The sequence below is a fragment of the Lissotriton helveticus genome, chromosome 6 (assembly GCF_964261635.1).
Source record: "Lissotriton helveticus chromosome 6, aLisHel1.1, whole genome shotgun sequence".
Classification (NCBI taxonomy): domain Eukaryota; kingdom Metazoa; phylum Chordata; class Amphibia; order Caudata; family Salamandridae; genus Lissotriton; species Lissotriton helveticus.
The window spans coordinates 965326441-965345855 of NC_136067.1; the positions used below are offsets into that span (position 1 = coordinate 965326441).

The following is a 19415-nucleotide window of genomic DNA, read 5'->3' on the forward strand; positions in this document are numbered from 1 at the left end:
TTCTGGGAAGTTGGTCCATAATGTCTCTGCGAAACACCACAGTGCGGATTCAAGGTAAGATCGCATGGTTACCTATGACAGAGGACTAAGCCCACGAAGAAAGTTTCTCCCACACGTTATGGATCAAGCCCAGCAAATATCTCTTCAGGATATAGCGTCTGTATTAGCAGACATCCGATCTAAGAATGCTGCTTTACGCAGAGATCTTTCTCAATTAAAAAGTGTTTTGCAAGCATGTCCCACTTTGAGTTTTCCCTCACAGAAGCCAGTTCTAAAACCATCTAGTTTTCAGAACACTACTCGTACCATAGATACCACTACAACCTCTCCTATGAAAATTCAAGTGATAACTCCCACTCCAGTTCCTTTGGCGCCTCCTGAACGATTTCATGGCGATAGCAACAAATTTACAATCTTTTTAAATCAGTGTGTTACATTTTATTGCTAAGCCAACAGCCTTTCCTGACGACTCCTCTAAAATCGCATTCAGGTGGTGAGGCAGCATTATGGTCCGTACCCTTAATAGAAAAAGATGACCCTATCTTTTATAACTTACGACTTTTCAAAGAAACCATGAAAAAATGATTTGCTAAACATGTGTTTGTACAGTCTGCAGATAATGAGTTACCCAATTTAAAACAAGGCTCTTTGGATTTACTGCATTATATTTCTAGGTTTAATAGATCAGTGATTGAGGCAGAATGGCCAGAGGAAAAAAGGGTGTCACTGTTTTATAGAGGTTTATGCGACGAGCTCAAATATATGGTAAAGCAAATTTTAGATCCACCAGAGAACTGTAGTGAATTCATTGATTTGGTGGTAAAACGGAATCATCGTTTGACGGAACGAAAAGGAGAACGAAGTAGTAGGACAGATCATAGAGTATTTATGTTTATAGAGAAAAAAGTTGATTCCAGTGTTAAGACTGATCAAGAAGAACCAATCCAAATTGGAACTATCAGAGGGCCACTTTCAAAAGAGAAAAAAGAGAAGCGTAGGAAATTAAATCAATGCTTATATTGTGGAAAATCTGGACATGAGTAAGTTCAAGACCACTGACGTAGTTTGTGTTCAGCAGACAGAAAACTAGAAAGCTCGGCAGAAGACAAGGTCAGTTTGTCGGGTTTCTTGTCTAGTTTGGCCTCTACCACACCTGAAACATCATCTCATCATCTTAGCATACGAGTAATACTACAATCGCAGAGTGATAAGAGACCCAAATGTTCAGTTGATGCATTAATAGACTCCAGTGCTACTGGTAATTTTATAGACACCCAATTTTTGCAAGTGTTAGGGTTAAACACCATACCTAAGAATAAACCAGAAATTGTAAGGGCAGTAAATGGTAAAGAGCTAACTTCTGGTTTGATACAAGATGAGACAGAAAATCTAGTGATGGTTGGCACCAATGATCATAGTGAAAGTATTAGTTTTGAAATAATATATGCTCCACAATTTCGTCTTATTTTAGGGATTTCTTGGTTGTGCAACATAATCCTCAGATTGATTGGTTAAAAAGGACAGTGACATTTAGTTCAGAGCATTGTCATAATTCTTGTCTATTACATAATATATCCACAAACGTGATACAAGGATATGATTATCCAAAAGGCCCTAGGAGCATATTACTTCTTGAAGGAGTAGCAGAAGCGTATTCAGATTTATTTGATGTAATTGATAAGCAAAAGGCAAATTCCTTACCACCACACAGGGATTATGATTGCTACATAGATTTAGTGCCCGGAGCTACACTACCATGTAGCAGAATTTATGCTCTTACGGAGAAAAGAAAATGAATATTTATGAAATTATTTAGATGAATATGTAGCAAAGGGTTCATAAGACACTCCAAATCTCCTGTATCCTCTCCTCTTTTCTTCATACCAAAAGAAAGGAGGATAATTACGCGTGTGTATTGATTACCGTGTGTTGAACAATGTACCAATGAAAAATCGGTATCCATTACCATTAATACCTACTCTGTTTGACGAAATTAAAGATGCCACCATTAATACTAAATAAGATTCGCAAGGAGCTTATTATCTGGTGCGAGTCCATGAGGGCGATGAATGGAAGACAGCATTCCATACAAAATGTGGGCTATTTGAATATCAAGTCATGCCCTTCGGACTCTGCAACGCTCCTGCCACATTTCAGTATTTTATAAATTAAGTTTTAAGAGACTTTTTAAATATTTGTTGTGTGGTATATATCGATGACATCCTCATCTACTTGAAGAATGAAACTGAACATGTACAACAAGTACGGGCCATTCTTCAACAGCTGTTAAAAAATTCTTTGTATGTAAAATTGGAAAAGAGTATATTTCATGCAACCAAAGTTGATATTCTTGGATATATCATCAGTCCAACAGGTATAGAAATGATTAAAAAAAGTAGTCGCTGTGTTCAATTGGACTGATCCATCTACCCCTAAGCAAATACAACGTTTTTTAGGATTAGCACATTTTTATAGACGCTTTATTTGTGACTTTTCAAAAACTATCACTCCAATTACTAAACTATTATGTAGAGGAGTAAAATTTTAGTCGAATGAACAAGATGAAAAAGCATTTCAAGAGTTAAAAGCACAATTCACTTCCGCACCCATTCTCATGCATCCAGACCTTTCCCGTCCATTTATTGTGGAAGCCGATGCCTCGTAATTCGCTATTGGAGGTATTTTGTCTCAAAGACACAAAGATACTGGTCAGATGCATCCCATAGCTTATTTTACCAGAAAATTGTTGCCTACCAAAATAAATGATGACATTGCAGATAGGGAATTATTGGCCATTAAAGCTGTGTTCGAAGAATACTGCCAATACTTGTTAGGAGCTAGACATCCAATTATCATTTGTACAGATCATCGCAATTTACAGCACCTTAGGTCTGTAAAAGCTTTGTATACACGTCAATTGCGTTGGACAATGTTTTTTAATGATTATAATTTTATTATAACTTATCAACCTGGGAAGGACAATAATAAAGCAGGCGCTTTATCACAAATAGGTATTGATGAAACTAGTAATGAACAAACATCACCGCAGGGGGCGTGGCTAAGCACGCAATGGCGGAGGACGTGCTCGGGTAGAGCTCCGTGAAAAGCTCCCCTTTCCCCGAGCCTATTATCCGCCACAATACACCGAGGCCGCCGGAAACTGCAGGCGGACGTTCGTGGAGGTCGTCTCGGCGATCTGGCCGACTTTTGCTCCGAGGCTCCGTCGGGCCGGACCCCGGCCCGTCTTACGACTCCCCTGCGGACCCAGGGACCTCCCGGCCGGCAGAGCAACCACGAGAGACCGGGGCTTGGGCCTAGCACACAGGCCCCGGCCCACACATCCAGGAGGCCGTCATGGCACTGCCGCTGCACTGAGGGACGACGCAGAGAGTCCTGCGATGAACCGGCCCTGCTACTGCTGACCTGCCCAGTGGACAACGGACTGCGGAGACACACCACTCGCGTCGTAGCCCCAGCGGGACTGCTGCCGGTGCGCCTGGGGCAGTCCGGGAGCGCAACCAGACCCGGTGAGGAGGGGGCGAGACGGGGGGCCCCTGGGACATCGCAGGCCACCGGGCGATACCTGGAGAGTCGCGGACACGGGGGCCGGCACGAGGGGACCGGGATAGCGAGGCCGCCCACGACTCGCCGCCACGCTTAATTTGCGCTCCCCGGAGGCTGCCACCGGATCACTGCCGCACTGGGGGCGAGCCCTGGGGGTCCAGCGGAGGCCCGGCCCTAACCCCCCTGTCCTACCCGGTGACTAACTGAGATCCAGCACCTGCAACACAGCTCGGAGGTGGCGCCTGGGGTGCGCGAACTGGCCAGACGAAAGGGGGGAGACCCGGGCGGCCCCTGGGGCGCAGCATGGCATCAGGAGAAACCCGGAGAGTCACAGACCTGAGGCCGGGCACGGTGAGACCAGGGAGGCGGAACCGCCCACACCTTGCCGGTGCCCCCGGTCGGGCCCACACTTCGCAACTGCCGGCGGGGAGAGCGCCTGGAGGGGCGCCTGCGGACCCCCCCTCCCCCCCACACGCAAAGGCACCTGTGAGAGGGGAACAAGCCGTGAGGAAACAGCCGACCACACACGAGGCACCCGACTTCATGGGACGCTCGCTACACTACGGGCTGAGTGGCGCAACTGGACTGCGGTGAGGAGGTGACACACTGGGCCCCCACAACCCTCCCTACGTAGACGCCGACCAAGGTTGGGGGGGGAACCCCGGACCAACGGACCCTTGGCACTGACAGGGGGAGCTCTCGGAGGTGCCACCTGGGTGGCGGAGAAAACGACTCTGCTGGACGCACACCCCCGCACATGTCAGGAGGGGTGCGGTCCCGCTCCGGGACTGGTGGGGCACTGCCGAAAGGGAAAACGAGCAAGCAGCTCGACAAAATGGCAGCCGAACAATTGGCCACGAGACTTGACAGCGTGCTGGCGGCCGTAGAGCGAATGGAGCAATCGCTTCAGCAAACCAGAACATCCCTGGAGTCCAAGATAGATGGCGTGGCTGTGGACCTGACCCTCCTGAGAGACGACCACAGGAAGTTGTCCGACCGAACCAAGGTCCTGGAGGGCGCGGTGAAAGAGATCGAACCCAAAGTCACCCAAACAGATAAGCAGGTACAGGACCTCCTGAGTAGAGTGGAGTTCCTGGAAGACAGGGCCGAGGATGCGGAAGGAAGGGCGAGACGCAATAACATTAGACTAGTAGGCGTCCCGGAAAAATGGGAGGGGAACCACCCCGCGCAACATGTGGAGGACTGGCTACGGACCCTATTGCCGGAGGGCACGCTATCGCCTCACTTTGTCGTGGAACGCGCGCACCGAGTGCCGACAAGGCCCTACGCGACTGGCACCAACCCGCGACCACTGCTCTTCAGGATACTGAACTACAGGGACCGGGATGCAGTCCTGCGGGAAACGAGGCGCATAGGTGAAATACGCATAGACAATGCGTCAATCATGTTCTTCCCCGACTACACCGTCCAGGTGCAACGCCAGAGACATGATTTCCTGGAAGTCAAAAAGAGACTGCGCACAGCAGGCCTCAAATACTCCCTACTCTTCCCTGCGAAGCTGAGAGTGGTGACAGGTGACAGCACCTACTTCTTCGGGACACCCGGGGAGGTCAGCGAGTGGCTGGACGGGGGCACGGACTCAGCGCCCAAGCACACCCGTGGGGGCGAGGCGAGGCTCAGGCGGCGAGGCCCACGAACCCGCCGGAGGCGTGGAACCCAACAGTCCCAGCGGGCAGACGAAGGATCACGGCACTCTCCCCCGCTGGATCAGATACTCCAGGAACAGCGTGACGCACTACGGAAAGTTTCCCAGCTCAGCAACCCACCCTCCCAGGACACGAACCCCGAGGACGGACAACAGACGGCGCCCAGCGATGATGATGAGGCCATCTACGGGATCCCAAACTCGCAGATCTCTGTAGACTTGCCGGTGGTCACGCCACAAACCTCTGATCTGGTCCACTGACCCCACCGGAGAGGTATGATCCATGGCCGCACAGGCGAGAGGGAAGCGGCAAAGGCCATTGAGACGCCGGGTGCACCCAGGGGCGCGCCCCTCTCCCTCATGCCTACCGAATGAACAGTGGACCACGGGCACAGTGAGTACTGCATTAGTGGCGCTGGCGATTGACGGGGTTGGGGTTGGCGAGGTTGCCCCCTGACCCGTACCAGTCCTTGGCCGTCTGCGGATACGGCTGGAGGCCGGTGAAAGACTTGCAGCTTGAGGCTTGGGGATGGAACTAGAATCCCTTTAACGAACTTAACTTCCTCTTGGCCTCAATCGTGCTTATGCGCACTGCCCCTTAGACTGGAACTGTTGTCCCTCTCACTTGAGATTATGGACGGTGGCCCGTTTCGCCACTGCCCCTTTGGTATTTTGGTGGGTCTCACCCACAGTTGGTTGTTGTTATCTAATGTTTTTCCCCTACCCAATGACTACCAGGACAATGTGAAGTGTACTTCGGGGGGCGGAGATGGGCGTGTTGAGATTGACGATGGGAGGGCCCCTAGGGGAGCTGCTGTTAGTGCGGAAAATGGGGAGGGGTACGCACCACCAACATGACTACGATTAAAATATGCACTTGGAATATCAGGGGCATGCACACACCTGCGCGCAGATACCAAATATATTCATACTTGAAACGGCAGCAGGTACAGATCGCACTCTTGCAAGAGACACACCTGAGTGGGGCGGAGGTGGTTACACTACGGCGCAGATGGAGGGGTCAATTATACGCCACAGAATACTCCTCGTTTGCCCGTGGGACACTACTATGGGTTAGGCCAGGCACCCCTTTCACAATGGCTGAAGTGATAACAGACCTGGGGGGGAGGTATGTGCTGGTGAGGGGTCGGTTAGACGGGCAGCCGGTGGTCCTGGCGTCCGTGTACTCTCCAAACACAGACCAGGGAAGTTTCCTAACACACCTCTCGGAGAAATTAGCGCCTTGGCATGGAGTCCCCTGGATACTGGGAGGTGACTACAACACAGTGCTAGACCCTATGCTGGACCGCTCGACCCCACCCAGGCCAGATGCCACATCACTGGGGGTCGCGAGGGCGTTCTCTGGGTGGGCAACGCAATGGGACCTCAGAGATGCGTGGCGCACGCGCCACCCAGGCACCAGGGTATATTCATATTTCTCGGGGGCGCATGCGCTACACGTCCGCCTGGACAGATTCATGGTGACAACGGAAACGCTCCCACACATCACTGAGACGCAATATCTCGGCCGGACACACTCAGACCATAACCCACACACGTTGGCGATAGCTTGGGAACGCCCACACCCGCCCATACCCACGTGGCGATTACAGCCCGCTCTGCTACTGGACGCCCCCTTCAGGGACGCCCTGCAGGCCCGAGTGGCACAGTACTTCACCGACAACTCAGGCACGGCGTCCTCTCCAAGTGTGGAATGGGACGCCTTCAAAGTGGTGATGCGAGGTCACTGCCTGGGCACACAAGGGGGCATACAGAAGGCACTAGAGGCAGATCTGAGCAGGGTGGAGGCGGACTTGCTCCGCTGGGAGCAGGAAGCAGTGGCTGGCGCGGACGACAGGCTAAGGGAGGCTCGCGAGGAACATACGACGCTACTAGAAAGGCTGAGGCACATTAATTTTGCGGCCCACTCCGCGCGTGTGCACCAACACGGCGACAAGTCAGGGAGACTGCTGGCGTGGCTGGTCAAACAGGACTCCCGCACGGAGCAGGTGTCCGCTATTAGGACAACTGGAGGGGAAATAGTGTACACACAGAGCAAGATACACCAGGCGTTTGTGGGACACTATCAGGCCCTATACAGGTCACAGACGAGGGTTTCCGCAGACACCGTCGCGGATTTCCTTGCAGATGTCCAACTGCCCTCCCTGACGAACGCGCAACAGGAGGACCTTGGGGGACCATTCACCCAAGAGGAAATGCGAGAGGCCATCTTCGCATTGTCCAACGGCAAGTCCCCGGGCCCAGATGGCCTGCCTGCTGAGTTCTTCAAGGCTTGCTCGGACGTATTGATCCCGGAGATGCTCAAGCTATATACACATGCGATTGAGGACTCGGCACTCCCTAATTCATTAAACGAGGCGAACCTGGTTTCGCTGCTGAAGCCAGGCAGGGATGGCACGTGTATGGGATCATACAGGCCTTTAGCCATGTTAAACACGGATTACAAAATATTCACCTCCCTACTGGCCCGCCGCCTGACCCTGGAGGTCCCGACCCTGGTACATGCGGACCAGAACGGGTTCATGCCGGCTAGGAGTACTTCCCGTAACCTGCGTCGCTTATTCAGAGTCCAGGAGGCGGCCACAACACACTGGCCGATGTCGGGATGCCTCGTCTTGGACCTGGAGAAGGCCTTCGACTCAGTGGAATGGCCGTACCTGGGAGCGGTGTTGGAAAAACTCGACGTGGGAGATGCCTTCATGGACATGGTCGGGCTGCTTTACCAGAGACCTAACGTCCGCGTGCGGACGGGCAGGTTGCTGTCAGAGGCGGTGCGGGTACGCAGGGGCGCCAGACAAGGCTGCCCCCTGTCGCCCCTTCTCTTCTCCCTAGCCATCGAACCCCTGGCAGCCCTGTTACGGGACAAAGGAGGGGACTGGGGGATCCCGCTAGCAGACGGGGTGCACACGGTCTCGCTCTATGCAGACGACCTGTTACTCTATGTGAGGGACCTCACCGCGGTGCCTGCGATTCTATCGGACATATTCCGGACCTTCGCAGAGGTATCGGGCCTCAGGGTCAACTGGGCCAAATCCGGTGTATACGCCTTCAGCCCAGATCTGGAGGAATGCGAGGTACATCTCGGTGGCGCCCGACTTACCTGGTACCCAACCACGTTTAAGTACCTCGGGCTGCACATTTACAGAGACCCGCAGGATATACTGGAGGGCAACCTGGGGCGCGCCGTGTCCTCACTGAGGGCCCAGATGAACTTCTGGAAGACGCTACCCTTGAATGTGCCCAGCCGGATCGCTCTGTCTAAAATGATAGCGCTACCGAGGCTACTCTACCACTTTGCAAACATCCCGATGTACGTCCCCACGAGGATCTTTCGGGACCTAGAATCGATGCTCCGCGGCTTAATCTGGAACAAGGGGCGCCCACGAGTGGCCCTGGCGAAATTGTATTCCCCGACGGCGGAGGGAGGGATGGCGGTCCCAAATATGGAGCTGTACTACCTGGCAGCACAGCTGCAATGGGTTACGTACTGGCTCAGCGACTCACACCTAGAAGACACTGCCAACGCGGACTACCAATGGACGTACCCACAGGTGTGCGCGCTGTTTCATCCACTGACCAGGGGACCTCGCCCTCTGCCCTTCCATATGGCCGTAGCCCGCAAATGTTTCCTCCGCTGCTTGAAGCTGACAAAGAATGTCAGACCGTACGCTCCCGCCCTTCCCCTGCTGGGTACCCCCCGGAGGAATGGGATGGTATCGTCCCGCAGCATGGAACCCTGGATTGCTGCCGGGGTGGAGACGATGGGCGACTTATACGCGGACGGGACCTTGCTCCCATTTGCGGAACTATCGGAGGGCACAGGCCTGCCGGCAGGACAATTCCTCCTACACGCGTCAGTGGTGAGGACGTATACGATATCCTGGGGAGATATCCAGGAGGAGCCACCGCTCCACCACTTGATCCAATACCTATACGTCATGGGCAGAGGCTCACATATCACGCACTGGTTGGCACAGGCGCTCCTCATACACACCCAGAAGCCCACACAGCCGATCAGGGACAAGTGGGCAATCCACCGAGGGAGGGACTGGACGGATAAAGAATGGAAACTGATCTTGGCCAGCCCTGTGAACGTCCCGCGTAACTCCCGCTTCCGCACCATTCAGCTGTACATATTACACCAGGCATATCTATCGCCAGACAGAATCAATAAATATTTCGCAATAGCCACTGCAGCATGTCCCCGATGCGATCTGCTGGATGCTGACATCCTGCATATGCTTTGGGGCTGCCCGACACTGTCCACTTACTGGGGGGAGGTGACATCACTCCTGGTACACAGCACGGGCCCGGGACTACCCACCACATGGGAGGCATGCGTTCTTGGGTTGTACAAGAGGACCAAACAAAATAAACCACAAACCCGGTTCTGGGACCTGGGCCTTATCACGGCCAAACGCCTCCTCACCAGGCATTGGAAAAGTAGGGAACCGCCAGCTCCCGCGCACTGGTACGCATCCTTCGTTAACTGGGCTAGAGCAGAGGGCACGGCACTGCGCGGGGAGGAGATAGCGGGTCTGAGGCAGTTCCCGATTGCACACATCTGGGATGAAATCCTGGGGTCCCTGCAGGCAGAGGGCATGGCCAGGGGAATCGCGCAGCGACAGCCGAGACGGGCAGGCCCCCCACGAGCGACGACATCCTAGACAGGGCTGCACACCGCGCTCACCCCCCACCTCCCCGAGGGTGCCACCGACCCCCCGGCATGTAGGCCGCGAACACTGTCGGCTGCGCTACTGAGGGCTCTCCACCACGTAATGACCCGAACGCAATTCTCTACACCACAGCCTTGACACAACCCGCACGAGTACACTTCCCCCCCCCCCACTTCTGTCTCCCTCTGCACATTCCTATATTGATGGTCACGCATTCCTGTTTTTCCCAGCTGCGGGTATACCCACTATCAAACTGCGACAGACGGGCACCCCTGGCTGAACCCTAGGCAGAGAACACGGGAGCGGGTGGCACCCACCGAAAGTGTCATGGGGCCACACATATGTTTGCCACACATGTCGTGCGACGAGCGGACAATTGGTAGAACGCCACCGCTTATCGACCCTGTTCACCACCCGCTATACCACCGACCACCTAGGACAGCCATGGCTCTCTCACTTCACCGGTACGCTCCTAGCACATGCGTAAACAAGTTGGAGAGACATTCACACCACATGCTACACAGGTGCATGGAGTTACACGGACACCGTAGGCACACTGGGACGTGCAGTTGTGAACGGTCCTGTTTCTTGTTGAAAAGTTACTGGTTGAATTATGATTAAAATGTAAAATGAGACGTCATTTACAGTGATGGCCGAGTGCTACAAGCACATGTTATGTATAATCTTCGTGTGACACGTTACGCCTGATAATGACCTGCAATATGCATAATACCTTCCCCTGAAATCATCTGCCTCAACACTGCACAGATTTTTCTTTTTGCAGCCGGCCCGCAGGGTTGTAGGCTCTGCTATATGTACTGCACTTTTTGAACAATAATAAACGTCTTCAAAAAAAAAAATAAAAAAAAAAAATGAACAAACATCACCGCAGACAATCCTTCCATCTCATTGTTTTCAAGCTACCTTTTCAAACAAAGAAGTGATTTCAGAAATACAAGAAGAGTTAAAGACAAAATCAACATCAGATTGGCAAAAGGAGATACCTTCACTTTTATGGAAACATAATTTATTGTGGATGAGAGAACACATGTGTGTACCAACTAAATTGTTACAAGATCATGTTATCAAAATACATCATGATTCTACCTTAGCGGCACATCCAGGAGTTATGAAAACTTATCAGTTAATTAAACGTTCTTTTTGGTGGCCTTCCATGTTTCATGACATTTGCACGTATGTAGAGAGTTGTGCTATATGTAGTCAAAACAAATCTTCACATCAAGTTCCTACTGTTCTCTTACAGCTATTGCCTATACTCACACAACCGTGGCACACGGTATCTTTAGATTTTATTGTGGAACTACCCATTGCCACAACAAGTTATAATACCATTCTAACTGTAATTGGTCGTTTTACTTGTATGGCACATTTCATACCATTAAAAAAACTCCCCTCTGCAGTAGAATTGGAATCTATATTTTCGCAAAATATTATTCGCCTACACGGAACCCCAGCCGTTGTTATTTCAGATCGTGACCCTCAATTTCTTTCTAATTTTTGGCAACATTTGAGTAAGTCATTAAACATGAAGGTGCGCAAGTCCTCAAGTTATCATCCTCAAACCGATGGTTTAACAGAACGCACCAACCAAACCATTGAACAATATTTATGCTGCATGTTATCAGATAGTGATCAAGAATGGTCTGAACTTTTGTGGGCATTAGAATTTACATATAACAACTCGGAACATTAATATATTGGTATGTCCCCGTTCTTCTGTGTTCAAGGATTTCACCCCTAAAATATTCCTGGGAAAATTCCATCCACTTTACTGAATCCATCCGTTAATGAATATGTAAATAAATTAATGTCTATCCAACAACAAGCACAGTTCCATTTGGCTAAAGCTAAAGAAAGTAAAAAAATATAATCAGACTTGCATCGCACCCCACAACCACTGTATTCGGTTGGAGATAAAGTTTGGCTGTCTACAAATAATTTGCGTGTTTATGGCAATAAAAAATGTTGTCCTCGCTTTATTGAGCCATTTCCTATCCAGAAAGTAGTCAATCCAGTGGAAATGAAATTAGAATTACCTCCAAAATATTGCATTCATTCAGTATTTCATGTCTCTCTTTTGAAGCCTTATCATCCATCCTATGACTCATAGAATTACTCCACCACCTCCTATTGACATAGAAGGCATGCCTGAATTTGAAGTACGATCCTTATTGGTTGCTAAAAGAATAAGAGGAAAATTACATTATTTAGTGGACTAGAAAGGGTATGGCCCGGAAGAGCGTTCTTGGGAACCATTAGCTCACCTAAAACATGCATCACAACTAGAACAAAACTTTCATAGGCGATATCCCGAGAAACCAAAACCTATACCCATGGTTTTAGGGGAGATTATGAGGGGGGTGCTGTCATGGTAGCCCATCTATGGTGGTGTCAGGATTGCATGAATCAAGGGATTCATGTTCAGCCCCATAGAAAACCCACCCCTCTCCCGGGCTGCCAGCATGACCGGTATGTGTATGTAGAGGTGTTACACTCATGTATGCTAAGTATATTAGGTTAAGTATTTGTAAAATGTAACTGAAGAAAATGTATCACGAAAATAATTGTGTCTGAAATACATTTCTTTCTTGCGTTTATTTATGTGCACTTTAATTTTTGTATATCGCGCTTGTATTTGTGTTGGTAATACGTATTGTAATGATATCAGGAAATGCATGTGACTCTGGGAGCAAGGACGAGTCACTCACAGGGCATATCGATGATCAGAAGAAACGCGTCTGGTCCCGAAAACTACAGGAGCAACAATGACCTTTGCCCACGCAGCGTTACGTTAGGCGCGCGCCTGCGTGGTGGCCATATTGGGTGTGGCAAGTCTATTTAAGGCCCCACCCAGTTCTAGAAGATGCTTAGTCTTCCGGTTTTCTCGTTAGTGCTGGTATCTAGGGATGCTCGATACCGAATTCTTACCCGGCAGCTGATCCGATGAACTTCTTTGGCAATCCAGTACTGCAGTGTCCTTTAGAACTCAAACCTGAAGAGAAAAACGACAAGGAAAGAGCTAAGTGCCACACTTAATTTTTGGCGCCCACAGAAAGAAAGAAATTATTATTGCAAACAAGAATGTTTATGAACATGGACTAATTTTTGGACAATCTGTTTTTGGTAGTTTATATAAGCATCAAAGAACATCGCATTAATCAATGACTCTAGATACTCCTTGATGAAAACCAAGTATAACCATTGTTTGTTTTGGAACATTTGTGTTTCATAGTAATATGAAGACTTGAAAGAAGTTGTGTTCTTCCTACTTATTGTACTTGCTGAAAAAAGGTCAAGGGTAGTAAGTATTATAAGCAAAAGCGATAAAAAAGACTCATGTTATCAGTGTGCTCGCTAATGTTATCATGTTAATAGGCCTAAAAGTTTGCTCTTTCTTGTTATAGAATATTCTACATAAGAAGAGCCTAGTGAAATAAAACTACGCCATACCAAAAGAGTACAGACCTTCAAACACCACATCTGGATGCTGAGTCAATCATCTTTAGATAGCAGATAGGAACAGTAAAGAATACATGATGAGAGAGTAGTTTGTTTTTGGGAAGAATTAATGATAATTAAAGTAGAAGCAAAATACTGAACACTAGTTCTTGTTGCCTTGCAGTTCGACAGCAAAGAATCATCCAGTGTCCCGTATCCGGCCCTCCTCCCTGGACCCTATCACATATCCTTAGTGAATAGTTCCATACACAGGTTATCAGGTAGGGTACTGGGAAGTTGGTCCATAACGTCTCTGCGAAACACCACTGTGCAGATTCACGGTAAGATCGCATGGTTACCTATGACACCTATAAAAGCATAATGTCTAGATTGATTGTAGCACTTAAGGCTGATAGAATGACGGCCGTGACCAAGAAACAGGAAGTGTGGGACAGAGAGGCGGACAACCCACTGACAGACAGTGAATGGCAGAAGGGCAAGTGCACAGGTGCGTGAGGTGGTGTGCAACACCGGTTTTAAGTTAGTGCACTTTTATTTTCTTTACCAGGCATGTCTGATGCTGGCCTAACTTCATAGAGCGTATCCCGCAAGATCACCAGGGTGCGCTAGGTGTGGTAAAACACATGCATATTTTTGCCATGTGGCTTGGTATTGTGAACAGCTTTGGCTATACTGGAATGAGATCATTGGCAAAATGTGTAGGGTGACAAGGGTGGCAGTGGAGATTTCAATCTGCCACTGTATATTGGGATTGCTACCTACCCAAAGGAAGGGACAGAAAATGTGTTATAAATTTGCCCAACTTAGCCTACTATTAGCTTGACACCGCATAGTTATCCTCTGGGCTACCCGCTCCCCTCTGTGCTCCTCAAATGGAGTGAGGACCAACGAGAGTGGGAGGTTGCTAAGGAATGCAGACTCAAGAAAGTACATACAGGTGAACATGCATAGAGGGATATTGAGTTGTGGTCGAGCATGCTGGATGTCCTCAGAGACAATAATGGGCAATGAGATGAGCGAGGGTAGCGAGATGAGAGTGGTAAAGAGGTTGACACAAATGTGACTGGTGAGAGTGAGCAGGAAGTTGGAACGAACTAACATATCTTGCTTGATGGGACACAGTATCAGTAAGGATTGTCGGTGTCCCACAATTTTTCTTTTCCCAAGTACATGGAGGAGTGAAGGTGGATGTGAATAGTGGCCCCCCCCTTGTGGGCCACATGCGCCACTTTACAAGGTGTTTCGATGTGGGGGAGAGGGGGGAGATTTGTGGAATTGCCTCCTCCATTACATACAACAAAAGATAAATAGTTTCCCCCCCCCCCGTTTTATCTGGAACCTGCCTACGACCGCCCATCACTTGACGATGCTGTGATTGTTAATGTGTACTATTGCTGCTATGTTATTTTGTGTATTCTTTGAAGAAATATTTGAATAAACAAATCTACAAAAAAAAAACTTGCACTGCAAATCTCTCCCTAGCAGATTCCCAGGGCTAGAATCACGACCAACGACCTGGTGTTTTTCTTCAAATGAACCCATTTTAATGGTATGTTTTCTGAAATAGGATTTCTGAATTGCTTATTTGTAACTCACGCACCTTGGATTGGTTTCCCAAGTGAAGTAGATCTAGAACTTCCACTGTTCACACTGTGGATCTAGTAGCTTCAGTATCGATTAAAAATTATACTGTGAAGCCACATACTTCAGCAGGATGTATGACATTACAACGCATGCTTTTACCACGCATGCCTTTACAACGCAGTTTTTACAACGCATGCCTTTACAACCCATAGTGCTTAGGGGTGCTGGATAGTGAATAGTTTAATTTACTATTCCAACTCCAGTCCCCGTGGATAGTAGGGAAGGTGTTGGATAGTAAATTAAATCTTTTCCCTATCCTAGAGCGCCCCCCAGCGCTATGCGTTGTAATGACATGCGTTGTAATAGTTGCGTCGTAAAGGCACTGCGTGGTAAAAGTTGCGTTGTAGAGGATGTTTCCCACTTCAGCATCCACATATGACCACTCTGATTTACCTCTAAGACTGCACCAAGTACACAATCTTTATCCCTCTCTCAGGCACCGTAATTGGAAATTATCAGAACCTGAACCATCAGATCTAAAAAATGGATATTGCTGCAATACATTCAGATTCGAATTTTGAAATTGTGGCATGGAGTTTTGGAAAGAGTTTCTGTTCATTTTTGTCTGCTGACGTACATCAAAATGAGGGTTTCCTACCTTTTGGGAATTCATCTGAACTGGTGGGTTGGGCTTCATAGGAGTCTGACCTTGCATAGGCATTTGAATTTGTGGTGCAGAGTCATTTGGCATTTGCATTCTTTTTGGCATCTGTACATTTCCGACATCACCATTACCACTACCATTAGGATTATACCTGCATTCTCTTTTTCAATGTCCAACACTATGACGGGCGTGACATTGTGTAATCTTTTTCATTGCAGGAATATCCGTTTCAGATCCTGTACCCACAGGACCACCTCTACCTCTACCTTGAGACTAGTAAAACCCTCCTGGATTTCCATGAAACTCAACCTGTGTAACAACAGCTTTTCGCCTATTCCGTTGATGTCCTCAAAAGAAGCATTCTGAAGCCCTTTGAGAGCCAACTTCATTCATGCCAACATAAACCTTTTCTTGATCTTTTTCAGCTTCATGTCTAACTCGTTATTACAATATTTAGCATGCCTCAAACGATCACACTTTGTGTTATTTGTGTACTGATCTCTGATTTTACTGCAATACAAACATCCCCATATCCTTCTCATCAAGATATTCTCATCCACTGTACTGCTGAAACACCTGCAACGACCGTTCATAATATTCATGTACTGTCTCTTTTGGCTCTTGAGTAGTTCTTTTAACCCCTTGGATGCTATGGACAGAACAATTCCGTCCTAAGCCACGGTACTCGTATGCTGAGGACTGAACCGTCCCGTCCTAGCACCCATGGGAGAAATGCTGGTGCTCCCCCCTTGGGCGGCACAAGTACAGACCTCCACTCTAGATGGCAACGGAAGCCCTTCCGCTTCCACCCCCAACCCCTCCCCCCCTCTGCAATCTGATGACATCGAACTGTGAGGGAAATGTGATTTTTGTTAGCTAAATTTGAGGTTTGCAGGGGATTTTGGGTAGGAAAACATTGGGGAATCCATGAAAGCTACACATCTCTGTACTCCTCCGGGTGTCCAGTTTTCAGAACTGTCTAGGTTTGGTAGGATTCCCTAGATGGCTGCCGAGCCCAGGACCAAAAATGCAGTTGACCCCCTTGAAAAACCAGGTAATTTTGTGATAGATAATATTGATGTCTCCACAATACGTTTGGGGCCATTTCCTATTGCGGGCACTAGGCCTATCCACACAAGTGAAGTACCATTTTTATCGGGACACTTAGGGGAATGCCGGGTGGTTGGATGTCTATGACTCCCTGCAGATTCCAAACTTTCCATTACAGAAATGTGAGGAAAATGTTTTTTTGGTCAAAGTTTGAGGTTTGCAAGGGATTTTGGGTGAAAAAACGTGGTGAGAGCCACACAAGTCAGCCCACCCTAGATACCCTTGGGGGTCTAGTTTTAAAAAATGTACAGGTGTGGTAGGTGTCCCTAGATGCCGGCTGAGCTAAGGCCCAAAATCCACAGCTTGGCACATTGCAAATAAAGGGTCAGTTTTCAGTGGAAAAATGTGATGGGTCCACATTGCACTTTGGGCCATTTCCTGTCGCGAGGACTGGTACAAGTGAGGTACCATTTTTATCTGGAGACTTGGAGGAATGCTGGGTGGAAGGACGTTTGTGGCTTTATACAGGGACCAGAACTTTTCATCATAGAAATGTGAGAAAAATGTGTTTTTAGACAAATGTTGAGGTTTGCAAGGAATTCTGGCAGTGGCGTAGCCTAGGCCCCTGCAGCCCCCAAGCTCTAGGGGGCACCCTCAGCACAGTACCTTAGCCAGAGAGCTCTTGATTGAGTCCAGAGGGCCCCCCTCCACGTACCTTGCAGGGGGCCCTCTCAAGTTTTGTTGCTCAACTGGATAATAGGGAACAGAATCTGGTGAGAGCCAAATAATCACTCCATCCTGGATTCCTCCTATGTGTCTAGTTTTTAAAAAATGTACAGGTATGCTAGGTGTGCCTAGGTGCCGGCTGAGCTAGGGCCCAAAATCTACAGCTAGGCAACTATTCTCATTGCAAAAAAGGGTCCGTTTTCGGCAGAAAAATTTGATGTTTCCATGTTGCATTTTGGGCAGTTTCCTGACACAGGCGCTAAGCTTACCCACACAAGTGAGGTACCATTTTCATTGGGAGACTTAGGGAAACACATTGCAATAGAACAAGTGTTATTACCAATTGTCTTTCTCTGAATGTGTTCCTTCCAAATGTAAGACAGTGTGTAAAAAAGAAGTCATTTTTAAAAATGCTCTCTAATTCACATGCTAGTGGGGTACCCACAAATTCAGAGATGTGCAAATAACCACTACTTCTAAATTCCATATCTTGTTCCCATTCTGAAAATACATAGGTTACTTTGATACCAATATTTCACTCTATATATTATGCCAAATTATTGGTGTGTCCCTGGTACGCAATGAAAAACCATTGCTGGGTGCAGCTCAGTTATTGGCTTTGGGTACCTCGGGTCCTTGGTGAACCCCACAAACAGAAGGTTCCAGTGGATGTTACAGTATATTGCTTTTGAAAATATGACATGGTTAGAAGTTACAGGTGAGCAAGTAGGCCTAAACTGCTGTTTTTGCAACTCAATTTCAATAGTTTTTTATTTTCACTGTTACTTTTTATAGAAAACCTTGAAGGATCTACACAAATTACCCTACTTGCTGAATTCAGAATTTTTAATTGAGCTTCCGGAATCCACCAGTGGTTTCATACCTGTTTCTACAACTAACCGGAAGAAGGTTGAAAGCACAAAAAAATAGGAAAAATGGGATATGTCTCACAAAAGTCTGCCTGTTCCTAAAAACTGGGAAAATGGTGACTTTAGCAGCATAACCCCTTTCTTAATACCATTTGCTGAGAACAAAACAGATGTTTTCTTCTGCAGCACCTTTTTTACAAAAAGAAAAAAATTGCTGCATTTTGGCAAATTTCTCAGTCCTCTCCGGCGGGAACCAAAAACCCCAGGATCTTAGAAAAAAAGGACACAAATTTGGCGTGGATATCTTATGTAGACAAACGGTATGGGGCCCAAGTGTGAACAAACCCAAATAGCCATAAAAAGGTTCTGGGTTTGGGGCGAAGGAGTTATCTTGAAGTCAATTAACATCTCTCTGTGGCACTCTACCCTTCAGGAAAGTGATCCCCAATTTGGCTTTAGAAAAGGCCATGGCACTGAAACAGCTCTCATCAAAGCATCCAATAAAACCAGGAAGATACTTAATGGGGAGGTGCCGCGGTCCTCGTGCTGCTGGACCTTTCAGCGGCATTCGACACGGTCAACCACGCAACCTTGATCGACTGTGTCACAGCCATCGGCATCATACACAAAGCCAAGGCCCTTCTGGCCTCCTTCCTTTCCAATTGCACTCAATTAGTGACGCTCGGTGACTACAACTCCCCATCATTTGCCCTCCCATGCCGTGTGCCACAAGGATCTTCTCAGAGTCTGACCTTGTTTAACATCTATGTGTCGGACCTGGCGAGGGTCATCAAAACTTACAACATGGGCCTAACGTCATACGCCCGACGACACGCAATTCAGCTAATATTTTACCAACTTTCCAACATCAAATCCAAAACATTTTGTGTTCAGGTGCCAATGATTCAAGAAACACATCTAGGCCTGTGTAGTCAGCCCCAATTTGCATCCTGGTGGGCTTCCCATAGATGTTTTGCCTTGTACTCGAGCTATTCTCGTGGCGTTGCAATCCTGGTGAAACGCAGGGTACACTTTGTGCAAGGGGGGGTGGAAGTGGATATGAATGGGCAATATTGCTTACTTTGGGGTAGACTACACTCCCACGACGTAGTGTT

The 19415-nt window shown here is 48.3% G+C and overlaps 1 long non-coding RNA gene across 3 annotated transcripts in view; it reads right to left on the reverse strand.

The window, feature by feature from the left end:
* Positions 1-19415, reverse strand: part of LOC144763224 (uncharacterized) — a 497352-nt gene that overhangs the window by 205854 nt on the left and 272083 nt on the right. For 2 of the 3 annotated variants that reach the window (XR_013596194.1, XR_013596193.1), the window contains 2 exons: positions 12877-12940; positions 11985-12126 (listed from right to left, as the gene is read on the reverse strand). This is a non-coding gene — a long non-coding RNA (uncharacterized LOC144763224). The remainder of the gene's footprint in view (positions 1-11984; positions 12127-12876; positions 12941-19415) is intronic. The other variant, XR_013596192.1, reaches the window with a different exon arrangement.